This window comes from Dipodomys merriami, unplaced genomic scaffold (assembly GCF_024711535.1).
Source record: "Dipodomys merriami isolate MVZ:Mamm:240054 unplaced genomic scaffold, mDipMer1.0.p SCAF_16, whole genome shotgun sequence".
Classification (NCBI taxonomy): Eukaryota; Metazoa; Chordata; class Mammalia; order Rodentia; family Heteromyidae; genus Dipodomys; species Dipodomys merriami.
The window spans coordinates 10,430,540-10,444,772 of NW_027202937.1; positions in this window are offsets into that span (position 1 = coordinate 10,430,540).

A 14,233-nucleotide genomic window follows, 5' to 3' on the forward strand; every position below is an offset into this window, starting at 1 on the left:
GATTGAACTCTGGGCCTGGGTGCTGGCTCTGAGCTTCTTTTGCTCAAGGCAAGCGCTCTACCGCTTGGGCCACAGAGCCACTTCAGGCTTTTTTGTTTTTGAGTAGTTATTGGAGATAAGAGTCTCACAGAGTTTCCTGCCCAGTCTGGCTTCAAACCATGATCCTCAGATCTTAGCCTCCTTAGCTGGGATCATCAGCGTTAGCTACCTGTGCCCGGCATAATCAGAATTCTTAATAGAGTTAAAATATAGAGCCAAGTGTGATAATGCACACCTGTAATCTCACACTTGGGAAACAGAAGGAGGAGATCATGAGTTTGGTGCTAGCCAGGGCTACGTAGTAAGATGCTATCCCCACCCCCCAAAAATAAATATAAGTTGGGTGCCAATGATTCATGCCTGTAATCCTAGCTACTCAGGAGACTGAGATCTGAGGATCATGGTTCGAAGCCAGCCCTGGCAGGAAAGATCATGAGGTTCTTTTTTTTTTTGGGGGGGGGTCCGGTCATGGGGCCTGAACTCTGGGCCTGGGCACTGTCCCTCAGCTCTTCATCTTAAGGCTAGCACTCTACCACTTGAGCCACAGCTCCACTTCTGGCTTTTTTCTTTTTGCTTATGTGGTACTGAGGAATCGAACCCAGCGCCTCAGGCATGCAAGGCAAGCGCTCTACCACTGAGCCACCTTCCCAGCCCGGCCATGAGGTTCTTATCTCCAGTTAACCCCCAGAAAACCAGATGTGTTGCTGTGGCTCAAAGTGATAGAGTACTAGCCTTGAGCACAAAAGCTCAGGAAAAGCACCTAGGCTCTGAATTCAAGTCCCATGAATGACAAAAAAATTAATTAAACATAATATATTCTTTTATACAACTAATTGATGTTAATTAAAATATCTAGATTTTTAAAATGTAAGCATAAAAATTATGAAATGAGAGAGTCTGTTCTGACAGATTTCTGTTTTGTCTCCTCTGGGCCTTTCTCCTAGGGCCTCACCCTTAGATATTAATGATTAAATTTCTAACAAAGACACTGTTTCTAGCAGCTCAAGGCCACTACCTCCCCAGGATAACCCTAGCCTCCCTTAAAGTAGCTGCCTGTGAAAACTTCAAGGCTAGGAGACAATGTTAGCTCCCATTCCCAACTTTCATTCCCTCCTGCCTCTTGTGGGAGGGAACAATCCTCACCCCACTAATCCTCCACAGGCAGGCTTGTTATTATAAAACAGTTTGACAGTTTGAAAGTGTACTGTGTGTCCTTTTTTATTGAAAGATGTTTCTTTTCTTGCTTGCTTGTTTGCTTCATCTTTGACATTCTTTGTAACTCTGTGTCCAGCTATGATCTTAGGAAGTTTATTTCTATTATTGTAATTGATCTATATAAATCAGCAGCAGTGCTTTTCTGTCCTGTCTTTCCCCTGGGCTAACTTCTTGTAAAAGCCACATCTCACAGAGTCTTTGCTGTCTCCCAGGCTGGCTTTGACATCCCTGTTTATCTTTCCTTTTTTTTTGGCCAGTCCTGGGGCTTGAACTCAGCACTGAGCGCTGTCCCTGAGCTTCTTTTGCTCTACCACTTGAACTACAGCGCCACTTCTGGCTTTTTTGAGTAGTTTATTGGAGATAAGAGTCTCATGGAGCTGGGAAGTTGGCTCAGTGGTAGAGTGCTTGCCTTGCATGCATGAGGCCCTGGGTTGGATTCCTCAGCACCACAAGCAGAAAAAGCCAGAAGGGCGCTGTGGCTCAAGTGGTAGGATACTAGCCTTGAGCTGAAGAGCTGAGGGACAGTGCCCAGGCCCAGAGTTTTCAGTCCCAACATCCACCAAAAAAAAAAGAGTCTCATGGAGTTTCTTAGCTAGTCTGACTTCAACATGATCCTCAGATCTTAGCATCCTGAGTAGCTAGGATTATAGGCATGAGCCACTGGTGCCGGGCTTTGTCTTTCCTTCTTGTGGCACATTTTCTTTCCTCTTTCAAGACTCACTTTCCATTTCGTCATTACACATCTTATCCAACATTGGTATTCTCAGCTGGGCCTTAAGCGACAGGAAGGCAGAGATCTAATTTCTGTTCACCACTACTCCAATGTTGAGAGTGTTGTCACAAAGTTGGTCATCAAAAACAGGTGTTGGTGGCTCATGCCTGTAATCCTAGCTACTCAAGAGGCTGAGATCTGAGGGTCACAGTTCAAAGCCAGCCTGGGCAGGAAAATCCATTAGACTCTTATCTCCAATTAACCACCATAAAATGAGAAGTGGTGCTGTGGCTCAAAGTGGTAGAGCCCTAGCCTTAAGCAGTAAAGCTCAGGGACACTACCCAAGCTCTGAGTTCAAAAGCCTCAAAACCAACCAAAAAAATAAAAAATTTGTCATCAATATTTTTTTTTTTTGGTCGGTTGTGGGGCCTGAACCAGATCTGGGCCTGGGTGCTGTCCCTCAGCTCTTCAGCTCAAGGCTAGCACTCTACCACTTGAGCCACAGCATCACCTCTGGCTTTTTCTGCTTATGTGGTGCTGAGGAATCGAACCTAGGGCCTTATGCATGCGAGGCAAGCATTCTACCACTGAGCCACCTTCACAGCCCATCAATATTTTTTTTCCTGTGTTAATAGTAGAGCTTGATCTCAGAGCCCGGGTGCTGTCTTAGCTTTTTCACAGTTCAGCTGCAGCTCCACGTCTATTTTTGACCAGGAGTGGCTAGGATTACAGTTGTAAGCCCCAGACCTCCAGCAAAATTTGCCTTTGGTAAGTGTCACCTTTTTTTTTTTTTTTTCAAGGCAGTCCTTCAAAGTAGATATCATCAGCTTCACTTTTTAGGGACAAAGGAACACCAATTCAAAGAGGTTATATAATTTCATCATACCACAGAGCTAGAACAGGAAGGAGGTGAGATTCTACCCATTTTCTGTAACTGCTAACCTTTCTCTCCTTTCCCTAGTTGGGTATTTGAGAGAATGTTCTAGCCCTATATGGAAAGGACTCTATAAAATGAATGTTTTCCCTGTATACATTTAAAACAAGAATAAAATTACTTTTACCTAACCTAGCTTTAAGTTAGGGACCTGCCAGGGAAGAGCACCAGTTGAGAGGCTTGTTTTTGCTATCTTTCCATGTGTTGGACATTACTCTGGGGTGGTCACAATCTACCCAGTCTGGAAGTACAATTTGGGGGCATTACTCATTCTTTTAGCTTTTGAAGGATTTAGCTATGATGAAAGAAGAAAAAAGTGCCTATAGTTTGTACTTTTTATAGATTAAAAAATAAATTCTAAACTGCATATATTTTTCCAGACCAGCTTTGTTTCTTTCTTTTTTATTATTTTCTTCTTTTTTTTTGTAGGTAATTGGGCCCAAACTCTGGGCCTGGGCACTGTCCCTTAGCACTTCAGCTCAAGGCTAGTGTTCTACTACTTGAGCCACAGCACCACTTCCAACTTTTTTTTACTTATATTGTGCTGAGGAATCGAACCCAGGGCCTCATGCATACAAGGCAAGCACTCTACCACTGAGCCAGCTTCCCAGCCCCCTTCCTTCCTTCCTTCCTTCCTTCCTTCCTTCCTTCCTTCCTTCCTTCCTTCCTTCCTTCCTTCTTTCCTTCCTTCCTTCCTTCCTTCCTTCCTTCCTTCCTTCCTTCCTTCCTCCCTCCCTCCCTCTCTCCCTCCCTCCCTCTCTCTCTCTCTCTCTCTCTCTCTCTCTCTCTCTCTTTCTTTCTTTCTTTTTCTTTCTTTCTTTTTAAACACAGTGTCTCACACCACAGACCAGGGTGCCCTTTAACTCATGATCCTCCAGCCTCCCTTTCCCATGTGCTGCACCTACATTGTGCTATCCAGTTGAGACTAGCACATACTTTTTTTCTTTAAATTTTTTTTGTACTAACAAATATGTTTTTTTTTCTTTTTTCTTTTTCTGTTTTTTTTGTTGTTGTTGTTTGATCAGTCTTGGGACTTGAACTCTGGGCCTGGGCATTGTCCCAGCTCAAGGCAAGCACTCCACTTGAGCCACAGAGACACTTCCAGTTTTCTAGTGGTTTATTGGAGATAAGAGTCTGATGGAGGGCAGGGAAGGTGGCTCAGTGGTAGAGTGCTTGCCTTGCATGCATGAGGCCCTGCATTTGATTCCTCATAAGCACCACATAAGCGAAAAGAAAAAAGCCAGAAGTGGCACTGTGGCTCAAGTGGTAGAGCGCTAGCCTTGAGCTGAAGAGCTGAGGGACAGCGCCCAGGCCCAGAGTTCAGGCCCCACAACTGGACCCTCCCCCCCCCCCCCAAAGAAAAGAGTCTGATGGACTTTCCTTCCCTGGCTGGTTTTGAAGCACAGTCCTCAGATCTCAGCCTCCTGAGTAGCTATGATTACAAGCATAAGCAACTGGTGCCAGGCTGAATTCTTTTACTAAGTGCTCTTATTGCAGCCTTTCATTAGGTTCCTTGGTAGCTAGTGGACTCTCACCAAAAAGTAGAGTTCATTTCTGCACTTTGGTTTCCACCTCTGTAGCAGGGATTACAGTTGCGCTCCACTGTGCAAGCCCTAACTTGTTTCTGCACTCCTGGAATCAGGACTGACTTTTGACTTAGTTTGGCCAATTCATGGAGGCTGAGCGGCACTGTACTAGCTCCTGTGCTAGGTCTCAGAAAACCCTGTACACTAGACTCTCAGTCTTGGAGTCTTGGCAGCAAATAAGCTCGAGCTGGACTTCTGTATGATGAGATATGTGGCCAGAAACTCTTGTTCACTCAACAACACCTAGCTAGCTCCAAAAACAGAGCTATCAGATGCTTAGCCATGGACTGAAAATACATTAGTAAAACTTATTAAGGTTAAAAGAACTTCATGTATAGCTGGGTACTGGTGGCTCAGGCTTGTAATCCTCGGTACTCAGGAACTTGAGATGTGAGAATGGAGGTTTGAAGATGGTCAGGGTGGGGCTGGGAAGGTGGCTCAGTGGTAGAGTATTTGCCTTGCATGCAGGAGGCCCTGGGTTCGATTCCTCAGCACCACATAAGAAAAAAGCTGGAAGTGGTGCTGTAGCTCAAGTGGTAGAGTGCTAGCCTTGAGCTGAAGAGCCCAGGCCCAGAGTTCAGGCCCCACGACTGGACCCCCTCACCAAAAAAAAAAAAAAAAAAAAAAGATGGTCAGGGCAGGCAAACACAAGAGATTCTTTTTGAACTCAGCTCAAGGCTAACACTCTACCACTTGAGCCACAGCGCCACTTCCAGTTTTCTGGTGGTTTATTTGAGATGAGTCTCACAGACTTTTTTGCCCAGGCTGGCTTTGAGCTGCGATCCTCAGATCTCAGCCTCCTGAGTAGCTAGGATTATAGGTACAAACCACTGGCAACTGGCCCAAGAGATTCTTACCTCAAATCAATCAGCAGAAAGCTGAAAGTGGGGGGCTGGGAAGTTGGCTCAGTGGTAAAGCACTTGCCTTGCCCAGAGTTCAGGCCCCACGACGGGACCAAAAAAAAAAAAAAAAAGAAAGCTGAAAGTGGAGGTGTGGCTCAGGTGGTGGAGTGCCAGCCTTCAGGAAAAAAAGCCCAAGCAAGAAAATTGGGCATTGAAGGCACATGCCTATCCTCCCAGCTACTTAGGAGGCTGAGATCTGAGGACTGAGGTTTGAAGCCAGCCGAGGCAGAAAAGTCCCCATGAAACTTTTGATTTTAATTGCTCAAAAAGCAGAAGTGGAGCTGTGGCTCAAAATGGTAGAGCAGTGGCTGGGAAAGTGGCTCAATGGTAGAGTGCTTGCCTTGCATGCGTGAGGCCCTGGGTTCAATTCCTCAACATCACATAAGCAAAAAGAAAAAAGCTAGAAGTGGCACTGTGGCTCAAGTGGTAGAGCACTAGCCTTGAGCTGAAGAGCTGAGGGACAGCGCAGACCCAGAGTTCAGGCCCCATGACCGGACCCAAAAAAAAAAAAATAACAAAATGATAGAGCACTAGCCTTGAGCAAAAAAAGCTCAGGGACAGTGCCTAGGCCCTGAGTTCAAGCCCCACAACCAATACAACAAAAAGCCAAGCAAGAGTGTGAGGCCCTAAATTTGAGCCCCAGTACCAGCACAAAAACAAAAGCAAACAAGGAACAATTTAGACATTTATATGTGTGATCACTCTAATGACAAATGGTAGACAAAGATATGCATTGCATGGGCTGGGAAGGTGGCTCAGTGGTAGAGCGCTTGCCTTACATGCCTGAAGCCCTGGCTTTGATTCCTCAGCACCACATAAGCAAAAAGAAAAAAGCCGGAAGTGGCACTGTGGCTCAAGTAGTAGAGCACTACCTTGAGCTGAAGAGCTGAAGGACAGAGCCCAGGCCCAGAGTTCAGGCCCCACAACCAGACCTCCCCCCCCCAAAAAAAAAAAAGCTATGCACTGCAACTTATCTTAGTAAGATACTGTTTAAAAATAACTCAATTAGCCAGGTGACCAATGGCTCACACCTGTAATCCTAGCTATTCAGGAGCCTGAGATCTGAAGATTGTGGTTCATGGGACTGGGAATGTGGCTTAGTGGTAGAGTGGTTGCCTAGCATTCATGAAGCCCTGGGTTTGATTCCTCAGTACCACATAAACAGAAAAAGGCTGAACTGGCTCAAGTGGTAGAGTGCTAGCCTTGAGCACAAGACGCTCAAGGACAGTGCCCAGACCCTGAGTGCAAGCCCCGACAAAAGAACAGAACTTAATTATTCATCAAATGGTGAATGGCACTGAATAGTGTCATTTACCCCTATATTGAAATGCTGGTTCAATGGTTAAAAAGGAGATAACCCTTTAAATGCTTGATTTCTAAATACTTGGTGAAAAAAATCAAGGCAGAGAACAGTGAGCTTTCATTCTCTCTTTCTCTCTCACACACACACATATTCTATTCTTCCTTATATAAAAAATGTCTTGTAGATGAAGACTATCTCTGGGAGAAACTGGAAGAACATCAGATGCTTGTTTTGAGGAGATGTATCTAAAACTTGGACAACTCTGTGTTCCTTTGTAAGAAAAAGAATATTAAAATAACTACCAATTCTGCTGGGTACCAGTGGCTCACACCTGTAATCCTAGCTACTCAGTAGGCTAAGAGCTGAGGATTGCGGTTCAAAGCCAGACCAGACAGGAAAATCCATGAGTCTCTTATTAAAAGGTTCACTGAAAGGAGACTGCCACATGGTGCAGGCAGAAAAGAGTTTACTGGAGGGAGAGCATACTGCTGGCCTACACAAGATGGAGGTGTGCAGGGGGTACAAGGGATGCAGGGGAAGCGAAAGAGAAGGGAAAGGGGCGGGGAAGAGGCAAGGGGCAAGAGGCAAGAGAAAGGCTGCAAAGGGGCCAGAGGCAAAAACGGGACCTAATGATGGAAAATGATATATGAGGGGCTGGCTGCAGCAAAGACCTCAGAGCCTGGGGGAATCTCCTACTGCCCCCAAGTGTGCCAGTTACCTGAGTGGGGGCAAGGACTTCTGGGGAAGGGACCAAGTGTGTATTCAGGGAGAACAATAGGGAAGGAGCCATTCCCCTCCACATACCTAACATTTATCTGCAATTAACCACTAAAAAGCCAGAAGTAGAGCTATGGTTCAAGTGATAGAGTATCTGCCTTGAGCAAAGAAGCTAAAGGCTAGTGCTTAGGCCCAGAGTTCAAGTTCCAGTACTGACACACACACACACAAAAAGTACTAGTACAGAACTAGGTCCAGGCCTGATGGAGGGAGAAAACAAGCAAGGAACTTGGTATGTTCAAGCATCATTAACTTCACAGAAAAAAAAATCACTTGTACCTAGAAAAATGGACAGGAAAATCATTTTAGAGGGTTTGGCTTTGAGAAAAAGAAGGGAGTTGTTAGGTAGATATGGATAAAGCATGGCAGACATAACACTGCAGATTACATCTGTACCATCATGGTACTTCTTGTTCCCATAGTGCCTCAGGTTTCTGCTCAAATGCTTCTTCCCAAGATGCCTGCTTAACCAGTGAAAAGAGCTGGGAGGTGGTACATACATAAACAATCAGAGCAAAGCCAGGGGATAGAGGAGGATCCCAGTACTAAGAAAACTGCCCTTTTGGGGGACTCAACTGCATTCTTCCATCTCCAAGCAAAGAATCTCGCTACTTCCTTGGCTTTCCTTTCTCTCTCTCTCTCTCTCTCTCTCTCTCTCTCTCTCTCTCTCTCTCTCTCTCTCTCTCTCTCTCTCTCTCTCTCTCTCTCTCTCTTCTTTCTTTCTCTCTCTCCCCCTGTGTCTCTCTGTCTCTGTCTGTCTGTCTGTCTGTCTCTCTCTCTCTCTCTCTTTTTTTTGTCAGTCATGGGGCTTGAATTCTAGGCCTGGGCTGTCCTTCAGCTCTTCAGCTCAAGGCGAGTGCTCTACCAATTGAGCCACAGCACCACTTATGGTTTTCTGGTGGTTTATTGGAGATAAAAGTCTCACAGACTTTCCTGCCCGGGCTGGCTTTGAACCATGATCCTCAGATCTTGTTGTAAGGTAAATCATCTCAAAAGGCACATTTTAAAATATAGAATATTGAGCCGGGCGCTGGTGGCTCACGCCTGTCATCCTAGCTACTCAGGAGGCTGAGATCTGAGGATCACGGTTCAAAGCCAGCCCGGGCAGGAGAGACCGTGAGACTCCTATCTCCAATAAAACCACCAGAAAACTGGAAGTGGTGCTGTAGCTCAAGTGGTAGAGCGCTCGCCTTGAGCTGAAGAGCTAAGGGACAACGCCCAGGCCCAGAGTTCAAGCCCCACGACCGACAAAAAAAAAAAACAAACAAACAAAATATAGAATATTGGAGCCTAATAGTTGACAGGCTGCAGGCCACCAGTTGTTACAAAGGCCTGCAGCACGCAAATACATTATAACACAGCTAGTAAACATGCTAAAGAGGAAAGAAATAACAAAAACAATACCAACAAGCCAATTCAGCTCCAGTGGAGAGCTGAAGTGGGACTCCATGGTGACCAGAGACAAGCCAGGAGATATGAAGCATGGTGTAATGGTACCTGAGCTGATCTGGGCCTAAATCTGGGCAGGGGCAGGGGTCAGGGTCACAGGAACTGGAGAATCCCCCAAGTTCAAGGTACAGGACTGACAGGTCCAATAACCTGCTGTCCAAGTCCCCGCCTTGCCTCTAGGAACTCAGGCATGCTCATCATCTGGGGGTAGAACTTCCTTGCCTCTACCATGAAGACAAGATGGCTCCAGTTAAACCCAATTCCCTATCATCCACCACATGGCTAAGATGGTGCCAGTTAGACCCAGTATCCTTATTTCTAGCTCACAGGAGAAAGGCTAGATATCCCAGACTCTTCCACCTTTGCCCTGAGCCATACTCCCTGCACTCACTCAATGTGCAGCCATCTTGGCAGCCAGGAAAGGGCAGACCTTCTGCCAGGAGTCAATGACTCCCATTGGAACAAGACTCCACCCAACCAATCTTGAGACAGAGGAGTACACAACCACCTCTGGTCACCTCTGGACACTTCTGAACACACCTGTGTCTTGGGACTATTGAGAAATATCACTTTTGTAAGCTTTTCATTTAACATTGGTTCATTAGTTGATTGCAAAATATTTTCAAGTCAGGTGCGGAAGAGCACCAGCCTTGAGCAAAAAGCTAAGGGAGAGCTGGGCACTGGTGAATCACTCCTGTCATCTTAACTACTCAGGAGGCTGAGATCTGAGGATCACAATTTGCATCCAGCCTGAGCAGGAAAGTCTGGGGCCTTTTGCATACTAAGCACACACTCTACCACTTATCTATATCACAGCCTCACGTGAAAAGAAAAACAAACACTTTGCATGTATGTGTGTGTGCTTGTACTGGAGCTTGAACTCAGAGACTCATGTTTTTACTTGGCTTTTTCTATTAATGGCTGATACTCTGCCACTTGAACCATGTCTCCAATTTTGGCTTTTTGCTGGTTAATTAGAGATCAGAATCTTGTGGGTTTGTTTGCCCAGGCTGGTTCTGAACCACAATTTTCAGATCTCAGCCTAATGAGTAGCTACAATTATAGGTATGAGCTACAAGTGCCTGAAACTATTCAAGAGCTTTTACAGAGCTTGATCTTCAACCACTGCACTTAAATTCCCTTGGACTTGTTAGAGATTGAGAGTTTCAACTTCCTAATCCTCAAATCCCTTGGTTGTTTTGGTGGCTGAGGCTATCTAGAGATCCCACTCTGTCTCTTTTTTTTGTTGTTTTGTCAATCGTGGGGCCTGAACTCTGGGCCTGGGTGTTGTCCCTTAACTCTTCAGCTCATGGCTAACACTCTACCTCTAGAGCCACATCACCACTTCCAGCTTTTTCCACTTATGTGGTGCTGAGGAATCGAACCCAGGGCCTCATGCATGCGAGGCAAGCACTCTACCACTGAGCCACCTTTCCAGCCCTCTATGTCTCTTCATTAGCATAAATTCAGGTGCCACAACTATTGTCCACTATGTATCCCACCAGCAAAATCTCATGGGACCAAGGATGCACCACCTCTGTCCTCACAATTCTCTAAATCCAGCCCCAATCCTTGTCCCTCTGAATAGTCATGGTCTTTCACTTTTTGTAAACTTTTGGGGTTCCTATTGTCCAGTTATAATCCTGCCCCAGCACCACAGCGACTAGAAATTAGGAAAGGAATGCTGTTTTATTATTCTAACTTCCACCACCCCCACACACCCCTGAACTATAGAACTAACCTCCTGGTTTAGGACTACCACTGTAAATCCCAAATAGCATTAGATCCTTGGCTGACTTGCCCCCCGGCAGTCTGGGGTTGAACTCAAGGCTTTGTGGTTGCTGAACAGGAGCTCTACCACTTGAACCATGGTCCTAGCCCTGACTTCACTCTCTTATCTACAGGAACTTTGACACATAAGCCTAGAAAACCTATAATAACTGACATCTCCACTTTATGTCTCCATGTTGCATTTACTGTTTTCAAACTTCAGAATGATATTATGGTCAAGCTGAGCAATCTTCATCATTTGGTGTTGACGTTTCACATCATATGGGATGATAATTGTTTCCAAGGTCTTTCTTCCACAGGGCTGGAATTAGGGTCAGGCTGGGTTGGAGTGGGACTCAGTCCAGCCACGCCCCTTAATCCTGGCAGTGCTGAGCCAGGGCTTTCATCTCAGCCTCACTGATCCAGCAGCTGTCAGATAGAGGGGGAAGATGGCAGAGGAGGAAGGTGGTGTGGATGAAGGGGATGTGTTCTTGGCATTTTCCCAGGTTCCCACTCCTCCTAGGGGTCCCTTGCGCCGCGCCTTGGACAAAGTCTTTTTTATCTTCCTGGTCCTCTTCCTGTCACTGCTGATGCTAGAGGCTACTTACAAGCTGCTGTGGCTGCTACCATGGGCAAAGTTTGGGGACTGGCTCCTGAGGACACCTCAGGAGGAAGAGGAACTGGAATTGTGACAACCTCCGTACAAACATCCTCTCTCCTTGCCATTGAGGTGAGATGGGAGACTGGAGGAAAACAAGACTATTGGGGGCTCTGGGACACTTGGATAGCTTTATGGCTGTAGTTTACTACCCTTTCTGTACCTCTATGCTGGGTAATCATTTTTGAAAAAGTACTTTACGTATTTTAGAACAAAATAACACAAAATTTTACACATTCATGGATATGAATGGATGTAATACTTTGACCCATGCATATTATGTGCACTGATTAAATTTTGGCAATTAACATATCCATCACCTCAGTTATAATTTTCCTTGTGCTGAGAACATTCAGAGCCCTTTTTTTGGTAAGTACTTTAAAGTATAAAACAGAGCTGATCACTGATGTAACATACCTGTAATTGTAGCTACTTAGGAGGTTGAGATCTAAGGATTGCAGTTCAAAAGCAGACAATCAGGAAAGTCTGAAAATTTTATCTCTAATTAAACTGGAAAAAAAAGCATAAGTAGAGATGTGGCTCAAGTGGTAGAGCACCAGCCATGAGTGAAAAAGCTAAGGGACAGGGCTAGGAATGTGGCTTAGCGGTAGAGTGCTTGCCTAGCATGCATAATGCCCTGGGTTTGATTCCTCAGTACTACACAAATAGAAAAAAGCCTGAGGTGGCACTGTGGCTCAAGCGGTAGAGCTCTAGTCTTGAGCCTGGGCTCTGAGTTCAAGCCCCAATATTGGCACACACAAAATTTGTTTTTTAAAAGATCATATTTTGCCAGGCATTAGTGGCTCATGCTTGTAATCCTAGCTACTCAGGAGGTCGAGATGTGAAGATTATGGTTGGGTAGGAAAGTCTGTGACTCTTTTTTTTTTTTTTGGTCAGTAGTGGGGCTCGAACTCTGGGCCTGAACACTGTCTCTCAGCTCTTCAGCTCTACTTGAGCTACAGCACCACTTCTGGTTTTCTGGTGGTTTATTGGAGCTTACAGTTTCACGGACTTTCCTGCCGGGGCTGGCTTTGAACCTTGATCCTCAGATCTCAGCCTTTCAAGTAGCTAGGATTACAGGCGTGAACCACCTGCGCCTGGTGTCTGTGACTCTTATCTCCAATTGACCACCAAAAAATCAGAAGTGGAGTTATGGTTCAAGTAGTAGAGTGCTAGCCTTGAGCACAAAAGTTCAGGATCAGCACCCTGGCCCTGAGTTCCCGTGACAATTGAGGGTTGGAGATGTGGCTCAGGTGGCAGAGTGTCACCAATGAGTGATACCAGGTTTGAGTCCCAGTCTCAGGCAAGAAAATCCACCCTTGGGTTTGAAGATGTAGCTCAGATGGTAGAGCACAATCCAATGCGTGAAAGTCTCAGATAAAAAGAAAAAAAACAATTGAGGCTCATTCATTTCCTCCTTCTCCCGTTCCACCTGTGGTGCCCACTCCCTACCTCAGCTTTTTAGTTGAGAGGAGGTCTTGATGTGTAGTCCAGGCTGAACTCCAGACAATGCCTTTTTTTTGGGGGGGGGGTCGGTCGTGGGGCTTGAACTCTGGGCTTGGGGGCTGTCCCTCAGCTCTTCAGCTCAAGGTAAGGGCTCTACGAATTGAGCCACAGTGCCACTTCCGGTTTTCTAAGTGGTTTATTGGAGATACGAGTTTCACGGACTTTCCTGCCTGGGCTGGCTTTGAACCACGATCCTCAGATCTCAGCCTCCTAAGTAGCTAGGATTACAGGTGTGAGCCACCAGCGCCCGGCTTCCAGACAATATTTATGTCTCACCCTCCCCAGTGGTGGAACCAGCCCTGACCCCAAAGAGAAAGTCTACTGTGAGTAGGGGGAGGGGGAGGCGGAAGGGAAAGTTGGAGAAAAATGAGGGAAGGGGTAATAAGTTCTATAAGAAGTGTAATTACCTTACTTATGTAACTGTAACCCCTCTGTACATCATCTTGACGACAAAAAAAAAAAAAAAAAGAAAGATCCTGGGGCCTAGGGGTGGGGAGAGAAAGTCTATTGTAAAAGAAGGGAACCTTGACCGCAAGGATTTACTCGAAGACCCATTTGGGAAACTTGGGGATGAGGAAATTAAATCCCTCCTATCTCTTAAATCCCTGTAACACCCTTTGTAGAGTTCTGTTCTCTAATTAGACCACTGGAGATACGATGTGAGATTCTTTCATAGAAAGGAGCATTTCAGGTTCTGAAGCTAACGGCTGGAATGTGAGAGATTCTGAGTTCCTAGAAACTGGCAAAGTGCCCACCACTTGTGGAATGTGGAAGGATGCAAGAGGTGGGATTCTTGGAGACCAGGAAGGCGTTCACCTTGCTGGTTTCCTCGTCTGATCACGGGCGGCCCCAGCCTTGCCTCCACGAAACCCTTTAGCCCCCCCCCGCACCTTCACCATCACCCCCAACCATCACATCGGCTTCTTCCCGTTCTTTCCTCAGCGCTGCCAGAAGAGGAGGTGACCCCCGGTATTTTGTGCGCTTCATCTCTCAGCCCTCACCATGTTCACGGGCTTTCCACGAGGCCCCCACCCCTTCCAGTGCCCGCCCTGGACCCTGGATCCCTCGGGATAAAGAAGGGCCTCCTGGCCAGCGCCGCCGACCCTTCAGAGAAGAGCGGAGGGCCAACCTCTCAGGCCCCCACCGGCTCGGTCGGCCTTTAGTTCTGGAGCTTGAACAGCAAGTCAATAATAGCCATAATAACGCGTGTTCGTAGCGGCTCGTACTCATTTCTGCACACGGGTGTGACTCCGGGAGACGCCGCGCCCGTCGCTGGAGGCAGCTGCTGGACAGCGGCCCCGCGCGGCCCTAGAGAGAAGGAGTAAGCGCCGGGGGAGAAGGGTGGGAAAGGGAGCCTGCGGCGCAGGAAAGCAAGGCCGGAA